The following is a 17,937-nucleotide window of genomic DNA, read 5'->3' on the forward strand; positions in this document are numbered from 1 at the left end:
CACAGTTTTAATCCTCATTTTACAGATGAGGTAACTGAGGCACAGAGAAGCTAAGTGACTTGCCCAAAGTCACACAGCTGATGAGCGGTGGAGCTGGGATTGGAACCCATGATCTCTGACTCCCAAGCATATGCTCTTTCCGCTAAGCCACGTTGCTGATGACGCCTTACCCTGTGATCCTCCCTTTCTGCTCCCTTTGGCCATGGTGGTCTTTATGCCCGGGGGCTATCCCCTGGGGGGACGGGGGTATCCCATCCTGTGGCATTGAGGTCGGGGTTGCATGGTGGGGGAGGGGCTGGGGACCTGGGCACTTGCACTCCTCGAACACTCTGCTTCTTGACTGTAGGGAGAGCACAATATAACTGTACTCTCCCAATCGCTTACTACAGTGCTCTGCACACAGTAAACGCTTAATAAATATGATTGGCTGGTACTTTGTCACGCAGAGGTGCCATCTTTTCTACAGAACAAGGGCAGCTTAGGCCGCGTCCTTGCCCTCCCCTTCTCTGGTCTGCCAAGACTAGGTGAGAGGAAAAGTACAGAGCGGAAACACAGCAGAAGGGACATCGCTGGAGAGGCAGGGACAGCTGCAGAGCCCAAGAAGGAGGGCACTCCCTAACTCTAACCCAGAACCCAAGAACGAGGGTATTCCATGGGGTCGGGATTTGGGGGCCTGTCACCCCCTTCTTGGGCAGCCTAGTGCTCCCTGAGCCTCTGGTCTTTTTAGAGTGGCAGCTGGAAAATCACCGGCAAGGATTTACTTTCTCTTTTCTGTACGTTTTGGTGTCCAGGCCTTTCCTCTGGGAGTGCATCTTGAAGTCCAAGGAGTCCCAGTGCAGGGGACGGTCTGATGGTTAGCAATGTCGTCCCGTTCGAGTGTGATAGCCTCCGCCCCATCTCTACCGGATGGTATTTCCAAGACAGAGTAGGGGGTGTCCAGCTGGAAATGATTGTCAGAATCCCTAGGTTTGAATGAATGAATCAATCATTCTTTACTGAGTGCTTACAGTGTGTAGAGCACTGTCCTAAGCGCTTGGGAGAGTACCATATAAAAGATTCAGTAGCCGTGTTCCCTTCCCACAAGGAGTTTACAGTTCGGATGGGGAGACAGACATTAAAATAAATTGTGAATATGTATCTAAGTGCTGTGGAGATGAAGGTGGTTTTATTTGAGGGCTAAGAAAACGAGTTTAAATCAAGGCAGTTGTCCGGCTTGGTGGTAATTAATTGTCCTGGAACTCAGTTTCTCCATCTTATTGCTCACCTTTTTCTCAGGGGTCTATTGGCCAAGTTCTGGAGGGTTGTTTTTTTTAATCGGTATTCATTAAGCACTTACTATGTGTTAAATACGTAAATGCTGGGGAAGGTACGGGACAATTAGGCCAGGTACAGTCCCTCTCCCACATGGGGCTCACAATCTAAGTAAGGAGTCGGGTGAGAGGGCTCTTTACTTTTTGTCCTTCAGCTGAAGAGCATCAGAGAACGGTGGTAATCGTATTTATTCGGGACCTACTGTGCGTAGAGGTCAGTGTGCCCCTGATTACGGACCACTAGTTAGAGGGTGGGGAAGTTTTCTAAGAAGAGGGCACAGATGGTAGACTTCGGAGGGCCACAGAGGAGGAGGCTTGGAGTTCCGTGGTGGTGTGGCAGCTGCAGCTGCCGAGTGGTCCGGAGCTCAGCCTGGATTAATGGCTTTGTCAGTGCCTTGGTTTGGAGATATTTCTGTCACTTGCTTGGAAGAATTCGGCATCCCAGGAAGAGCCCAGCCTAGGAAGAATTGTGTCCAGATCCCCAGCAGGTCCAAGGTAGGATGCAAGAATGTGGTCTAATGCTTTGAGAAGCCCCCCTGCCCCCTCCCAATATACTTGCAACTTCCGTCGTCTTCAACTTTTCTCACAACTTCTTACCCTTTATCCTTCTCTCTCAGCTTCATGAGCCATCCTCTTGCTCCCTGTTAATAATAATAATGATAATAATATGAAGGTATGTAGGTGTCAGAATCTGTGCTGGGGCAGAAACAAGATCATTAAAGCCGAGTCCTCGTCCCACACAGGACTCACAATCTAAGAAATAGAGGTGGTATCTTATCTCCATTTTTCACATGAGAAGACTGAGGCTCAGAGAGGGATTTGCCCATGGACCCACAGCAGGCCGGTGGCAGAGCTGGGATTCGAACTTAGTTCTCCTGATTTCCCAGTCCCATGTGTTTTCAAAGTCTACTTTGGTAGGGGTGGGCAATCAGAAGGGAAGCAGCGTGGCCTAGTGGATAGAGCGTGGGCCTAGGAGTCAGAGAGACCTGGGTTCTAATCTTAGTTATGTCACTTTTCTGCTGTGTGACCCTGGGCAAGTCACTTCACTTCTCTGTGCCTCAGTTCCCTCATCTGTAAAATAAGGATGAGAACTGTGAGCTCCATGTGGGACACTGACCGTGTCCAACCTGATTAGCTTGTATCTACCCCAGAGCTTAGTACAGTGCCTGGCACATAGTGAGCACTTTACCATAAAAGAAAAACACTCCTCCTTTTTAGTTATGTATCTGGGGGCAGGAGAGGGCACTCATTTGGAGAGGGGGAGAGAGGGGCAGAGGAGGGAGCGAAGAGGGAAGTTAGGTGCTACAACCCAGGTGGTGGGGCTTTATCTCTCCCAAGCCTGGCTTTTAAACAGGCCCAGTGGGCAGCCGGAAGTCCAGGCCCTAACAGGATGAAAAACGAGAGGCGACTTTGGAAAATCTGACACTTGTTTTTGGTTTCTGAAAGTGAAATTGTTTCTGCGGGGCACACCCGCTGCTGCTTGATAGCTGGTGGGACACTCCCAGGAGCTATCATATGAGCTCCCACATGAGAAGCAGCATGGCCTAGTGGGTAGAGCACGGGCCTGGGAGGCGGAAGCACCTGGGTTCTAATCCCGGCTCCGCCACTTGTCTGCTGTGACCTTGGGCAAGTCACTTCTCTCTGCCTCAGTTCTCTCATCAGTAAAATGGGGATTAAGAATGTGAGTCCCAAGTGGGACAGGGACTGGGTCCAACTAGATTTCTTTGTATCCACCCCAGTGCTTAGTACAGTGCCCGGTACATAGTAAGGGCTTAACAAATACCACAATTATTATTATTACTTCCACTCTTCCCCAGGCAGGGGGGCTGTGTTAGCTTTCGGACCAAGGGGTTGGGGACTCGGCATCTCAGCCTGCCTCTTGGAGATCCGGGCTGCCTCCAAGCTCAGAATCTCCTGGGTCTTCTGTTGGGTCCCGGCTTCACACCCGATTCTCACCCCTTCTCCCACTGTGATTCCCGCTCAGAGCACAACGTGGCTCCCTGCAGAGAGGGGAGGGTTAACGGCTCCTCCACCTGGGCTTCCCAAGAGATGCTGCAGCCTGTTATCCAGATGGAGGTGCTGAGGCCTAGAGAGGGGATGTGAAACCCCATGAATCCTTCAGCCCTGGGAATAGAACCGGAGGTGCTCAGCCCATGGCCTCACTAGGGCATCACGAGGCTGGTAAGGGAGAAGCGCTCAGCAGGCTCAGAAGGAGGCAGCGAGGAGCCACCTGGGCAGGGTTGGGTCATTATTTGCTGGACAGTTCCCTTAAAGATTGACTCGTCCAACCCTCTGCCTTCTGGCACGAACCCAGCTGAGCCATCCCATCTGTTTCTTGAAGGGACTCCATAATTTCCCTCGGATCCCTTTTCCAGTGTCCCACAGACCTTGTGATTGCAAAGTTCCTCTTGGTGTCTAACTTACATCCGCCTTGCTGTTGGCCCATAAACACTTTGCATCTGAAGGACCGTGCGGTGTCCTGGCGGCCTGGGGTGTTTTCCCCCGAGTTGCTGGGGGACTCACCTCTTCCCCACTCTCCAAGCTGTCAGGGATGTGACTCTCACAGTGTACTTCCTTTGTGATAAACACGGTTATGAAACTCTCGGTCCAGACCGTTCCCCCTGGCGGCGGGGGGGGAGCGGCCGGGGGGCAGGAGGGGGGCAGACAGGTCCTTCCTCACGCACGCAGGGAGTGCATCTGCCAACTCTGTCATATCGTACTCTTCCGAGTGCTCGCTACAGTGGTCTGTATGCAGTAAGCGCTCGTTAAAATCGATTGGCGGTCTCGATTGCGAAGTCCGCGATGCGCTTCCCTTCCTGGCGAAAGGGAATTGTCAATTTCTAGCCAGTTGTCCCCAGTGAGGGCCCACCCGCTGGAACCAGGTTAGGGCCCAGCATGGTGTCAGTGCGGGCTACTGGGAGGAAGCGGGTCGGCCTGGCCGTGGCCACCGGCGATCTGTTGGCTCTTTTTGCCCCGACCTGTGAATCTGAGACTGTCAGTCCCAGGGCCAGGTGTAGTGAGGGATAACCAGCTGTGATAGCCACAAAATAGTGTGTGGAATTTCTGTGTGCCCCATGGAGAGGGGCCCATGGACTCTTATAGAGATGGTTAAGGTCCCCAAGGGCCTGAGATGGGACAGATCTGATAGTGAGCACACCCTCACTTTCCAATCCTGCTGGGACTATGTTGTCCTAGGACAGAAGCCGGAGCAGAATTTAATGGACGGGAAGGTGCGGGGACACGGCGCAGAGGGTGGTGGGGCTGCAGCCCCCTCTGGCCTCTCTTTATAGAGGCCTTGGTCTCATCCTGGGCTTCTTAGCCACAGAGAAGGTGGTCACGGCCCATAATATTTCTCTCTATTAGTGTCTGTCTCCCCCTCTAGGCTGTAAGGTTGTGTGAGCGGGGAAAGTGTCTGTTATATTGTTACATCGTACTCTCCCAAGCACTTAATACAGTGAGCTCTGCCAATAGTAAGCTCTCAAAAAACATGATTGACTGACAACTTCATCCTTGAATTTGTCAGTCAATTTGAAGGACTGTGTGTGTGGTGGGGGGGGGGTGTGTGTGTGTCAATTGTGTCTGGACCACTGCTCTAAGCTATTGGAGAGTTGCAGGGTGTCACCAAAACTTTGACCTTGGGGAGTTGGCAGGAAACGATATACAGACGGTTTGGGTGTTGGGGAAGAGAATGGGGGGGAATCTCCCAGATGAGGGGAGTGGTCAGCTCAGTGATTTGGTGGCAGAACTGTAGGCTTGAGGGAGGGAGGAAGCAGACTGAGCAGGTTTGCTTGGCTGGAGCAGAGGGCCTGAGGAGTGGGAGATGAGGGAAATTAGATGCGGAGCCCCACGTGGTGGGGATTTGAGTCTTCAGAGACAAGTGGCGTCTACCGACTTGCCGACTTGTTCATTCCAAGCGCTTAGTACGGTGCTCTGCACATAGTAAGTGCTCAATAAATACTATTGAATGAATGAATGAATACCAGCTGTGTCTAAAACAGCTTGACTCTGGCCAGTGGCGTACTAATACCAAGTGGGCACCTTCACTCAGATGTAGAGCAGTCTCTTCAGGCGACAGTGGCAGGAATGTGAGCCGCCCTTCAGTCCCAGGGCAAGGGAGATCAGCCTCATCGCTGCCAGAGGTGGGCGGGAAGCAGCCTGGAAGGGATGGAGTGAGGAAAGGCTCGTGAAACTGAGTCAAAGGTTTCTGTGAAGCAGGAGAGGAGCCGGGATGAGATTTTCAAAAGGTTGTGCTGCAGGTAGGCAACCTAGTTCTCAAGCAAGAAAGGCCACATGTGCTGAATCCTGTCCTTTCTAAAACCTCCAGTTCCCTCTAGACCGTAAGCTCCTTGTGGGCAGAGGGAACGTGACTGACAGCTCTGTTGTACTGTAATAATAATGATTCAATAGTATTTACTGAGCGCTTACTATGTGCAGAGCACTGTCCTAAACACTTGGAATGTACAGTTCAGCAGCAAATAGAGACAATTCCTGCCCAATGATGGGCTCACAGTATGACGGTATTTGTTCAGTGCTTACTATGGGTCAAGCGTTGTTTTAAGCGCTGGGGAAGATATAAGCTCCCCGTTCAGGGTCGCACCTGGAGAGTTTCCAGTCCTCTACCAGTCTCGGCTGTGGGAGGGAGAGTCAAGCAGAGGCCCGTCCATTCCTTTCTTAGCTTGGGCAGTGGCTAGCGAGTGGAAGGCCATCTGCAACCAGTCAGAACTCACCTGCGCTGGGCAGCAGTGGCACGGAAGAAGGCAATGGTAAACCGCTTGCGTATTTTGACCGAGAAAACTCTACGGATCCACTTTACCAGAACGATCGCAGATGGAGGTGGGGCGTTCTGGGAGAGATGTGTCCACGGCATCGCTATGGGTCGGAGACGACTAGACAGCATAAGGCAAGAGCTACTCAAGTTGGACAAAGTCCCTGTCCCACATGGGGCTCACAGTCTTAATCCCCATTTTACAAATGAGGTAACTGAGGCACAGAGAAGTGAAGTGACTTGCCCAAAGCAGACAAGTGGTGGAGCTGGGATTAGAACCCAGGTCCTTCCGACTCTCAGTCCTGTGCTCTTTCCACTAGGCCATGCTGCTTCCCAAAAGCCTCCCCAATGCCTAGTACAGTGTTCTGCACACAGTAAGTTCTCAATAGATATCACTGATTCATGGCTTTCCTCTGGAGCCACAGTCTTCCTGTCTGTATAGTGGGAAGAAGGGCTCAGACTTGGGAGTTGCAGTCATGCAACTAGGTGAGATTCGGCAAACCTCACCAACGTCAGTGCCAGGTTTTTAAAAGCACCGAACATGCACACGCAGTGTAACTGTGACTTTGGACCAGGCCTACTTGGTTAAAGCCAGACTCCAAAGGGTTAACTTTTTTAATGGTATCAAAGTGCTCACTAGAGCACTTAGTGAGTGAGAAGCAGCGTGGCTCAGTGGAAAGAGCCCGGGCTTGGGAGTCAGAGGTCATGGGTACGAATCCCGGCTCCGCCGCTTAGCTGTGTGACTTTGGGCAAGTCACTTAACTTCTCCGGGCCTCAGTTACCTCATCTGTAAAATGGGGATTAAGACTATGAGCCCCATGTGGGACAACCTGATTGCCTGGTATCCCCGTCCCCCCGGGGCTTAGAACAGTGCTGGCATATAGTAAGCGCCTAACAGATACGATTATTATTATTACTATGGTCCAAGCACTGTATTAAACTCTAGGGTAGATACAAGATACTCAGGTTGGTCTTTTCTTTCCCTGGCTGGGTGTCCTTTTCCCTGGGAGAATGTCGGGGTCTAATCATTTGGTCAAACCCGTAGGGGACCTCCAAGCTGCTGGACCTCCATCTTACTTTGGTGATGGCGGTGTCTGGGAGGGATCCAGAGCCTTTAGGGCCCCAAGTCTCAGGCCTGGGGGCGGGCAGCTCCCACCTCACCTGGTCAGGGTGGCCAATCTCTGAAGGGTTAATTGGGGCGGACCCGGTGCCAGGTCCAATGGGCCGTGGGCCCGGCGGGGGGGAGGTCAGCAGTGGTTCATGGGAAAGGAAAAATTGGCAGCTGGACCGGATGTCCTGCATTTCCCCTCTTCCTGCAGCCGCCAGAGCGACGATCCTTATTTAGCTTTCCTGATGGACAGGAGGGATCCGACGGCGGAAACTGTCACTGCCTGATAACAACTCGGGGACCCTTTTCTGAAGGGCAGCCCAGCGGGGAAGCCAGGGCAGTAGGTAGCTCACCTTCCACAGCTAAGAGGAGGGGACTGCTGGCCCACGACTCCTTTCCCCACCCCGCCCCACCCCAGCCTTCTCCTCCTCCCTCTGAGTCTCTTCCATTCTGCCCCAGGGAAAGGAGAGACAGAGACAGAGAAAGGAAGAGAGAGCGACAGCTTTTGAGAGTGTTTGTGTGAGCGTAGGCACGTCTGCAAGGCCTGGGCTTTGTCTTCGGAGAGAAGAGGCCCAAATTTCCTCCTCTTCCTCCCCTCCCTCCCCCGACACTGATTTGCCGGGTGATTCTGGGCCAGTTGCGCTCTCTCTCTCTCTGGCCTCAGTTTTTCCATCTGTCAAATGGGAGATAATGCCAGCCTCCCAGGCGCGGTGGGAGAATGAAAGAGGGAGTGGCCAGGAAACACTCTGAGCTGCTCCGAAAAGAGAGGCAGGGAAAAGCCCTAGAGTTTCCTATTGTTATAGTAAGGAATGTTCTCTGAGGTCCCGGGACCGTCACCTAGAAGCCACCTGCTCCCTATAGGAGCTGGCTTAAGGTCACGATTGAGAATCCTCCCAAGCCCAGCCCCTCAGTGGCAGGAGCGGGAAGGGATAAAACCCCCAGTTTTTGGTTTGGTCATGGGGCTTTCTGACTTCCTCTCGGCCACGGGCTTGGGCAGCTCCCTGAGGGCCCCTCAGAAGCAAGTCCGCCTCCAACCAGGATTGCTTCAACAACTGGGTGAGGCGCCAGGCTCCCTGACCCCTAGGGATGTTCCCTTTGGGACGCCAGGGCCAGCACCCCAGCCTACCCTCGTCTGCTCCTGTCTCGCCACCGGCTTCGTAGGAGTTCCAGCAGCGCCGGGGTACGTGGAGGCAGAAACACACACGAGTGCTTTAGGGAGGGGAGGAGGGTGTGAGTTTTGGTCTGGAGATTTCCACTCACCTCTTCATCCCCCACAGCTTGAATAATAATAATCATGGTATCTTTAAAGCGCTTACTATTTGCCAGGCACTATACTGAGCACAATGGGGTAGATACAAGCAAATCGGGTTGGATACAATCCCTGTCTCATGTGGGGCTCGCAGTTTCACTTCCCTTTTCAGATGAGGTGACTGAGGCCCAGAGAAGTGACGTGCCCAAGGTCACAAAGCAGACCAGTGGCAGAGTCGGGATTAGAACCCGTGACCTTCTGATTCCCAGGCCCGTGCTCTAGCCACTACGCCGTGATGCTTCTGACCTCGTTCGTGACGGACATTAACGAAAACCTGTTGGTATCCCCTACTTGTAGTTCTTTACCACAGGAGAAATTTAGGCCTGATATGGCATAAATGAAAGTATGGGGCCCTCTCCCGAAGTTCCTTCTAGCTCTAGAAGTCTAGAAGTGAGTGAGAAGTGAGAAGTGACTTCTAGAGACTTCTAGAAGTCTCTAGACTTCTGAGAAGAGACTTCTAGAAGTCTAGAAGTGAGAAGCAGCGTGGCTCAGTGGAAAGAGCATGGGCTTTGGAGTCAGAGGTCATGAGTTCGAATCCAGGCTCTGCCACTTGTCAGCTGTGTGACTGTGGGCAAGTCACTTCATTTCTCTGTGCCTCAGTTCCCTCATCTGTAAAATGGGGATGAAGACTGTGAGCCCCACGTGGGACACCCTGATTCCCCTATGTCTACCCCAGCGCTTAGAACAGTGCTCGGCACATAGTAAGCGCTTAACAAATACCAACATTATTATTATTATTAAGTCCAGGACCTGCTGATTCTTCCCCTGCTTCTGAGCCCCCTCGACAGCAACACACCACTCTGATCATCATCGCTGATATTTATTTAGAGAAGCGGCGTGGCTTAGTGGCAAGAGCGCGGGCTTGGGAGCCAGAGGACGTCGGTCCTAATCCCACCTCCGCTTTGGGCAAGCCACTTAATTTCTCAGTGCCTCGGTTAGCTCATCTGTAAAATGGGGATGAAGACTGAGCCCCAAGTAGGGCGACCTGATTACCTTGTATCTACTCCAGTGCTTAGAACAGTGCTTGGCACATAGTAAGCGCTTAACAAATACCATAATGATTATTCCTGAGCACTTACTGTGTGCAGGGCACTGTACTAAAGCACTTGGGAGAGTACAATACAGCAGTATGGGAAGACGCATTCTCCGCCCACGGTGAGCTTACTGTCTGGAGGAAGGTTTTTGCAGCATCCATTATCTCCCCACTTGGTCCCATCATCACCGTCTTCACCAAATAATAGACTGAGTCTCCACAGGGACCTTGGGGCTTTAAGTCCCAGAAATATCTGATTGCAAGCTCCTTGTGGATAGACAACATTCCAATCAATCAGCGCTCAATTTATCCAGCATTGTACAGCGGAATGAGTAGGAGTCATTCCTGCCCATAACAAGCTTACAGCCTAGAGGGGGGGGGGACAGGCATTAATATGAATAAGTAATGTGTAATATATAATTTAAAGATATGTACCTAAGTGCTGTGGAGTGGAGGATGGGTGAAGATTAAGTGATTAGTACAGTACAATCTACTCAATAGGTGCTCAATGAATAGCATCACTCTTACCACCAATAGTGCATGGTGATGACAGCCTGTGACACCTTTGAGAGAAAGCCATCCTTCCTCCGGTCCCATGGGGAAAACTCCAAACCCACCTGTAGACTACATTCCCTTGCCCACCAGTGCCCATCCTGTGCTCCCTTAATGTGCGGAACTTCGGCTATAATAGTAAGAGTTTTTGTTCATCCTTATTATATGTCAAGCACTGTACTAAGTGCTGGGGTGGATGTAAGATAATTAGGTCAGTCGGGGCTCCCCGTCTAAGTAGAAGGGAGAGTAGGTATCGAATCCCCGTTTTTCAGAGGAGGAAGCGGAGACACGGAGAAGTTAAGTTACCTGCTCAAGATCACACAGTAGGCAGATGGCAGAACTGGGACGAGGGCCTGTATTCGCTGATTCCCAGGCTGGTCCTTTTTCCACTAGCCCAGGCAGCCAGAAGCTACAAGCAGCATGGCCTAATGGAAGTCACAGGACCTGGGTTCTAATCCCTGCCCTGTGTCTTCTCTGCTGTGTGGTCTTGTACAAATCACTTCGCTTCTGTGGGCCTCAGTTCCCTCAACTGTCAAATGGGGATTCAATCCCTGTTCTCCCTCCTACTTACAGGGTGAGCCCCATGTGGGACTTGATGATCTTGTATCTACCCCAGTGCTTAGTACAGTGCTTGACTGATAGTAAACGCTTAACAAATACCGCAATTATTACTATTATTATTATTATTAGCTTCCTTAAGTGAGTCTCACCTCCCCTGGGCGCATGCACATGATGCACATGGGTTGGAACACATGACTTTCGGTACTCCAGGGTGCAGAAAATCCACACCTCTTCCTCCTCCTTTGGTCTGTCCACACTCCCTGTTCCCTCCCCCATCACCTTGTCGATGGGGATTGTGTCTAATGCTGCTGCTTGTACCTTCAGGGACCATATCCAACCTGATAATCTCCTTGTCTCTACCCCCAGCGCTTAGTACAGTGCTTGACACACAGTAACAAGTCCTGTCTTGTCCTGTGCTGTCCGGTCGTCTTCGACCCATATGGATGCCATGGACCCATCTCTCCCAGAACACCCCACCTCCATCTTCAGTCGTTCTGGTAGGGCATCCATAGAGTTTTCTTGGTCAAAATCTGGAAGTGGTTGAACGTTACCTCCTTCCGCTCAGTAAACTTGAGTCTTTGCCCTCGACTCTCTCCCGTGCCACCTAGCACAGGTGAGTTTTGACTTATAGCAGATGGCCTTCCTCTCGCTAGCCACTGCCCAAGCTAGGAACGGATTGGATATGCCTCTGCCTGACTCTCCCTCCTGTAGTCAAGGTTGGTAGGGTACTGGGAACTCTCCAGGTGTGACCCTGAGAGGGATACTTAAGTACTATTATTATTATTAATACAGTATACTGCCTTCATTGGGGTCTCAGTTAATGATATTATTACTTCTACATGGGGGATGATGACAGGGGAGGAAGTTGAATCTGAGGATAGGAATTCATGTATCCACCTCCCACCTCGGCCCCATTTGGGATACTTGAGACGGGAGGCCCAAATCCCCATCCCTCCATACAGCTCGAGAGCTGGGTCTCTCGGGGTCTCATGGCAGGTCAGAGGCACACCTGCAAGAGAAACAGCGTGGCTTAATGGATAGAGCACGGGCTTGGGAGTCGGAGGACATGGGTTCTAATCGTGGGTCTGCCATTTGTCTGCTGTGTGACCTAGGACGAGCCACTGAACTTCTCCATGCCTCAATTACCTCACCTGTGAAATTGGGATTAAAACTGTGAGCCCCACGTGGGACAACCTGATTGCTCGGTATCTACCTCAGCATTTAGAATAGTGTTTGGCACCTAGTAAGTGCTTAACAAATACCATTATTATTATTAGTATTAACTCAGGGCCCTGACTCCTCACCCCATTTTCTTTACATCAGAGCACTTGGGTAAACCAGGGAAGGCTCGGGGAGGAGGTGGGAGCATCACCCACTCTCCTGTGGCCGGGAGCAGCTCAGGGAAAAGGCAGAAAGGGTCATTCCCACTTCTCTGGTTCAGATTCCGGAGTCCCCACTAAGTAACCCCTCCAGTGGGCCTGCCCAACCCAGGGAGTGCTGCACCATCTTGCTCCCTCCCCGCTGCTCGCTTCACTCCCCGGCTCTTCCCACTTCTTCCCAATGTACCGCAGGAGCTGGCTGCCCTCTCCAGGAGTGGGAGTGGTGGCACAGAGGGCTGGATCTTTCCAAAGATGGCCACGGCTTTGGGAGCTGGCCCTAGATAGGAGGGCTGCGTCAGCTACTTGCACCGGTAGTCTGCGGTTGCTGCAATCTGAGCTCCTTTCTGTGGGAATCGGGCACTCCCTCTGAGGGACAAGGCATCCTACAGCTAACTTTGCCCCTCCAATAGACCAGCCCCTGGAAAGGCCATCTTGTTCTGCTGCTGTCCCTGCAGGAGGGGACTCAGAGCCAGAGCTCAGGATGCATTAGGAGCTGAGGAGAGTCTCCCCGAGGCAGGCGAAATGTTTAGCTCCCCTCACCCAGCCCCAGCTTGGGCCTCCAGACCGTTCCTTTGTCCAACTGCGGGGGGAAGCCGGGCAGTCAGCTCTGGTCCCTGAACCCCAGAGGTGGTTCCGGCCCTCCCTCCTCAAATCCAACAGTTAATTACTCTCCTCGCTTCAAAGCCTTATTCCTCCAAGCCACATCTCCTCCAAGAGGCCTTCCCAGACTAAGCCCCACTTTTCCTCACCTCCCACTCCCTTCTGCATCTCCCCGACTTGCTCCTTCTGCTCTTCCCCCCAGCCTGGCAACACTTATGTACATATCTGTAATTTTATTTATTTATATTGGTGTCTGTTTCTCCCCCCCCCGACTAAGCGCTTTGTGGGCAGCTTTGCGCACAGTAAGCACTCAATAAGTACCACTGAATGAATGAATGAACCCACGCAAAGGACACCAGTGACTCCATCCCCGCAGCCTCCCAGGACTCCGTCCCCTCTGGGCTCGGCGTCTTGGAGAGCGGAGAGCGGTCAGGTCAGCTGCTGCTCTGGAGAGGGATGGGCAAGAGGGGGCAGGGAGATTTTTCATTCACATTTACTGTTATCTGTGCACGGAGCACTGTGCCAAGTGCTTGGGAGAGTTCGATACAAGAGAGTCGGCAGGCACGTTCCCTGCCCGCGAGGAGCTGACAGTCTCGAGGAAGTCAAGGGGAGTTGTCAAGCAGTTTACGGTCTAGGGGAGATGCCGGGGCAGGGCCACAAGCGTACTCTTCTTCTTTGTCCCAGTAGGGAGCAAGCAGAAACCAGGCCAAGTGGGGCTGAGCCCCGCTCCTGCTGAGCCACTCCCCCATCCTGCTGGATGCTTCTCCTCCACGGCCCCTCTTGGCTCCGTTCCAGAGGCTGGAAAATGCGGATTTGATGCCTTGTCTTGGGTCAGCACAATAAGTCTTCGACCTATCACTGAGGTGGGGTGGGAGGTAGAGGGAAGAGGCTCCCTCTCTGCTGGGCAGAGGGAGGGGGCTTCCTGTCATGGGCGTTGCAGGGAGAGAGCCGCTTGTTATTAGGGGGTGAAGGGACGGGGGGCTGCCTGTCATGAGGGGTAGAGGGGGAGGGTTGCCTGTCATGAGGGGGTAGAAGGAGGGGGCTGCTTGTCATGAGGGGGAGTGGAGGGAGGAAGCTTCCTCTCCCTGCTGGACAGAGGGAGGGTCTGCCTGTCATTGGGGTGGCAGGGGAGGGGGCTGCCTGTCATTAGGAGTGGAGAGAAGGCACTGCCTGTTACGGGGGGAAAGGAGACGAAGGGAGGGGGCTGCCTGTCACTGAGAGCAGAGGGAGGGGCCCCTCCGACGAATTTAGGAGCAGCCAGGCTTTGTTCCACTGCCGAGGGATGCAGATCTGGAGCCCTGAAATAGCAGGGAGCTGGATGGCTATGGGTGGGGTCCCCACCTCCTGCTCCCCCTGACCCAGGCTAAATTACAGTTAGAAGGGGCTCAGCTGGTAAGCAGATTACCCGGCCTTCACTGAGACTGGCCCTAAGAACATTCAGTGGCCCAGCAGGCGAGCCCCCCCCCCCCCCCCGGGCAACCAGGTGGACCTGGGGAGGGCTGCAGTTTGGGGGGAGGGAGGTGCAGGAAATGGGACTGAGGTCAAGGGATTTTTGCGGAATTCACAAAAGTCCCGTGGCTCCCCTGCAGAGTCTCCTCCCTCATCCCCTGCAACGGACAGACTTGCCAGCCCTGTAGCTCAGAGATTTCCTCTGGAAGGCGGTTGGACATGACTTGGCCACTCAGTTGCTGGCTGCTGCTGAGCCCAAGCCTCTGCTTGGCCTCTCCTCCCCACTCCCCCCCGCCCATCAGTGGAGCCAACTGAATCGAAGCCAAGCTGGGGTGGCTGATGTCACTGCCCTGGGGTCCCTTCCCGGGAGAGAGAAGGAGAGAGACAGACAGACGGGGGACCCTGGGGCAGATTTAGGTCCCTGCCACAGGAAGGGGGAGAGGATATTGCCAGTTGGCCCCTAGCCCAATGTCCTCTCCAGCCTCTCAGCTCTGGACTTTCCCTCCTCAATGCCCCCCAGCCCCAGGTAGAAGCCCTGCAGCAGAGGCTTGGGGTGAGACAGGGCCACTGGGAGGTGTGTTTCAAGGCCAACAATAGAGGAACCTCTAGCCATCACCCTGGCAGGGCCGGCAATAATCAGCCTGCTTGGGGTTGAAATGGGTCCAGTCACCGTTTCCCCTTCTAAAGGGGTCTGCGGGTTCGTTTGAGAAGTCTGGCCCCAGACCCCAGTCCCCAAGATGTTCATTCATTCTTTCATTCAAGTGCTTATTGAGCGCTTACTGTGTGCAGAACACTGTACTAAGCATGTGGGAGATAATAAAACAGACACATTCCCTGTCCACAATGAGCTTAAGATCTAGAGGTAGGCGGACATTAATATACATAAATGAATTACAAAATATGTACATAGATGCTATGGGTTGTTCCCAGCTTCTCATGAGTGCAGCTGAGCTCCAGAGCAGAGGGGACTCATTCCAAGCCTACGAACACCCCCTTCTTCATAGACCCCACTGCGACTTCCTCCTATGGGCTTTCAATCAGTCGATCAATCGTATTTATTGAGCACTTAATCTGTGCAGAGCACTCTACTAAGTGCTTGAGAGATTACAGTACAACAGAGTTGGTAGACGTGATCCATCCATCCAACGAGCTTACGGTCTAGTTAATATAGATAAATTACCGGTATTTACTTAAGTGTTGTGTGGCAGTGGGAGGTGTGAATAAAGGACACAAATCCACGTACAAGGGCGACTCAAAAGGGAGTGGGAGAAGGGGAAACGAAGGCTTAGTCGGGGAAAGCCTCTTGGAGGAGATGTGCCTTCAGTAAGGCTTTGAAGGTAGGGAGAGTATTTGTCGGATACGAAGAGGGAGAGTGTTCCGGGCCAGAGGCAGGACGTGGGCAAGAGGTCAGTGGTGAGATAGATGAGTTCAAGGTACGGTGAGCAGGTTGGCATTCAAAGAGCGCATTGTGTTGGCTGGGTTGGCTGCTGGGGTCCTAGTCCTGAGGAAAGGACTCTGCTGCCCAGATCATTTTTCTACAAAACCGTTCAGGCCATTTTTTTCCCACTCCACAAGAACCTCCAGTGGTTGCCCATCCACCTCTGCCTCAAACAGAAACTCCTTACCGTTGCCTTTAATGACTTCAATCAACTTGCCCCCTCCTACCTCACCTTGCTACTCCCTTACTACTACCCAGCCGGCACACTTCGCTCCTCTAATGCCAACCTTCTCACTGCACCTTGATCTCATCTATCTCGCCTGTCGACCTCTAGCCCACTTCCTGCCTCTGGCCTGGAATGCCCTCCCTCTTCATATCCGACAGACAATTCCTCTCCCCACCTTCAAAGCCTTATTGAAGGCCCATCTCTTCCAAGAGGCCTTCCCTGACTAGGCCCTCCTTTCTTCTCCCACTCCCTCCTGCATTGTTTTGGCTTGCTCCCTTTATTCATTCCTCCCTCCCATTCCCACAGCACTAATGTATATATCTGTAATTTTATTTATTTATATTAATGTCTGTCTCCCCCTCTAGAATATAAGCTCATTGTAGGCAGGGAACATGTCTCTTTATTGTTTTTTATCATACTCTTCCAAGTGCTTATTATAGTGCTCTGTACACAGTAAGCACTCAATAAATATGAATGACTGCAATGCACTGTACTTACTGTACTTAATCCTTGGGAAAGTACAGTATAACAGAGTTGGTAGATGCTCTCCTGCCCCATTTAGTGTTAGCAGTCTACTAAGCACTGGGAAAGAACACCCAGCTGAGAGTTACATATAGGCCCTGGCCCTTCAGGGGCTCACAATCTGAAAGGGAGGTATGTCAGTAGTATTTCTCGCTAAAGCCCTCCAGAGAGAGAGAGCTCGCGGTCTCCCGGAGGCACGCGTTCCAGGGTTGAAACAACTTTGCTGTTGGAGGTTTTTTAGAGGAGCTGCGTGGCCTTGTGGAAAGAGCACGGTCCTGGGAGTCAGAAGACCTGAGTTTTAATCCCAGCTCTGCCACCTGTCTGCTGTGTGACCTTGGACGAAGCACTTCCCTTTTCTGCTTCTCGGTTTCTTCACCTGTATAATGGGGTTTCGAGGCTCTTCTCCCTCTTACTGAGACCGTGAGCCCCATGTGAGACAGGGACCTTGTCTAACTTGGTTAACTTCTATCCACCCCAGCGCTTAGAGCAGTGTTCGACCTATGGTAAGTGCTTAATGAATAGTATTAATAAGTGCCGACGAGTTGCTTCCGATTCATAGCGACTCCGTGGATCTACTTTCTCCGGAACGTCCCGTCCTCTGCCATAAGCCGCAACCTTTCTAATGGTTCTTCTGTTATCGTTGTTATGGTCTCTCTCCATCTGGCTGCCGGTCTGCCTCTTCCACGTTTTCCCTGGACTTTTCCTAGCGTTAGTGTCTTCTCCAGAGAATTAATCCCACTGATTATATGTCCAAAATATGCTAATCTAAGTCGAGTCATTTGGCCTTCCACAGACCACTTTGGTTTACTTTGCTCCAGAATCCATTTGTTTGCTTTTCTGGCAGGCCGTGGTATTCACAAAAGCCTTTTCCAACACCACATTTCTAAAGAATCGATGTTCTACCTATCCTGTTTTTTTCACTATCCAGCTTTTAGATCCATACGTTGTCACTGGAAACACCATAGAGTTGACAATTTGTATTTTAATCATCATTATCAATTTACCAACCCCAGACCTTCCCACCCTTAGAAATTTCAGCTCACAGCAACTCAGATTTTAAGCCGAAGGTGGGACAAGGATAGTGTCTGACCTGATTATCTTTTATCTACCCCAACATTTGGTACAGGGTCTGTCACAGCAAGCGCTTAACAAATGCTAGTATCACTTACATACTAGGGGGCCAGGCACTGAGTGCTGGGGTAGATGCAAAGTATCAGGTTGTCCAAGTCCATGTACCAGATGGGGTTTTAATCCCCAAATGAGGTGCTTGAGCCCAGAGAAATGAAGTGACTTGCCTAAGGTCACACTGCAGACAAGTGGCAGAGCCAGGATTAGGACCCAGGTCCTTCTGACTCCCAGGCCCATGCTCTATCCATTAGTCCATGCTGCTTCATGGCATAGTTGGACTCCGCTTGGCAGATAACCCTGGTCTTGGTCACTGTCTAGGGTTTCTGCATGTCTTTCTTCTGTCTCATCACCAGGGAAAATTTGGGCATATTTCCCTTGGGGGAAAGGGAGACAGGCCGTCTGGATGCCGTGAATGGATTTTCCCTTGGAAATATTCCTCCCATCTGACCGTCTCCCCACCCCTGCCCTCCTCCCTCCAGCCTCCTCAGCCTCCTTCCCTGAGACTTGATCCTTGGATTGGAAAGATAGGAAGGAAACGTGGATCGGAAATCAGGGGA

General features: G+C 52.1%; 1 protein-coding gene across 2 annotated transcripts in view; it reads left to right on the top strand.

Moving 5' to 3' along the window:
- Positions 1–17,937, top strand: part of FLT4 (fms related receptor tyrosine kinase 4) — a 99,975-nt gene that overhangs the window by 9,748 nt on the left and 72,290 nt on the right. The window lies entirely within an intron of this gene.

This window comes from Ornithorhynchus anatinus, chromosome X1 (genome assembly GCF_004115215.2).
Source record: "Ornithorhynchus anatinus isolate Pmale09 chromosome X1, mOrnAna1.pri.v4, whole genome shotgun sequence".
In the NCBI taxonomy this organism is placed as follows: domain Eukaryota; kingdom Metazoa; phylum Chordata; class Mammalia; order Monotremata; family Ornithorhynchidae; genus Ornithorhynchus; species Ornithorhynchus anatinus.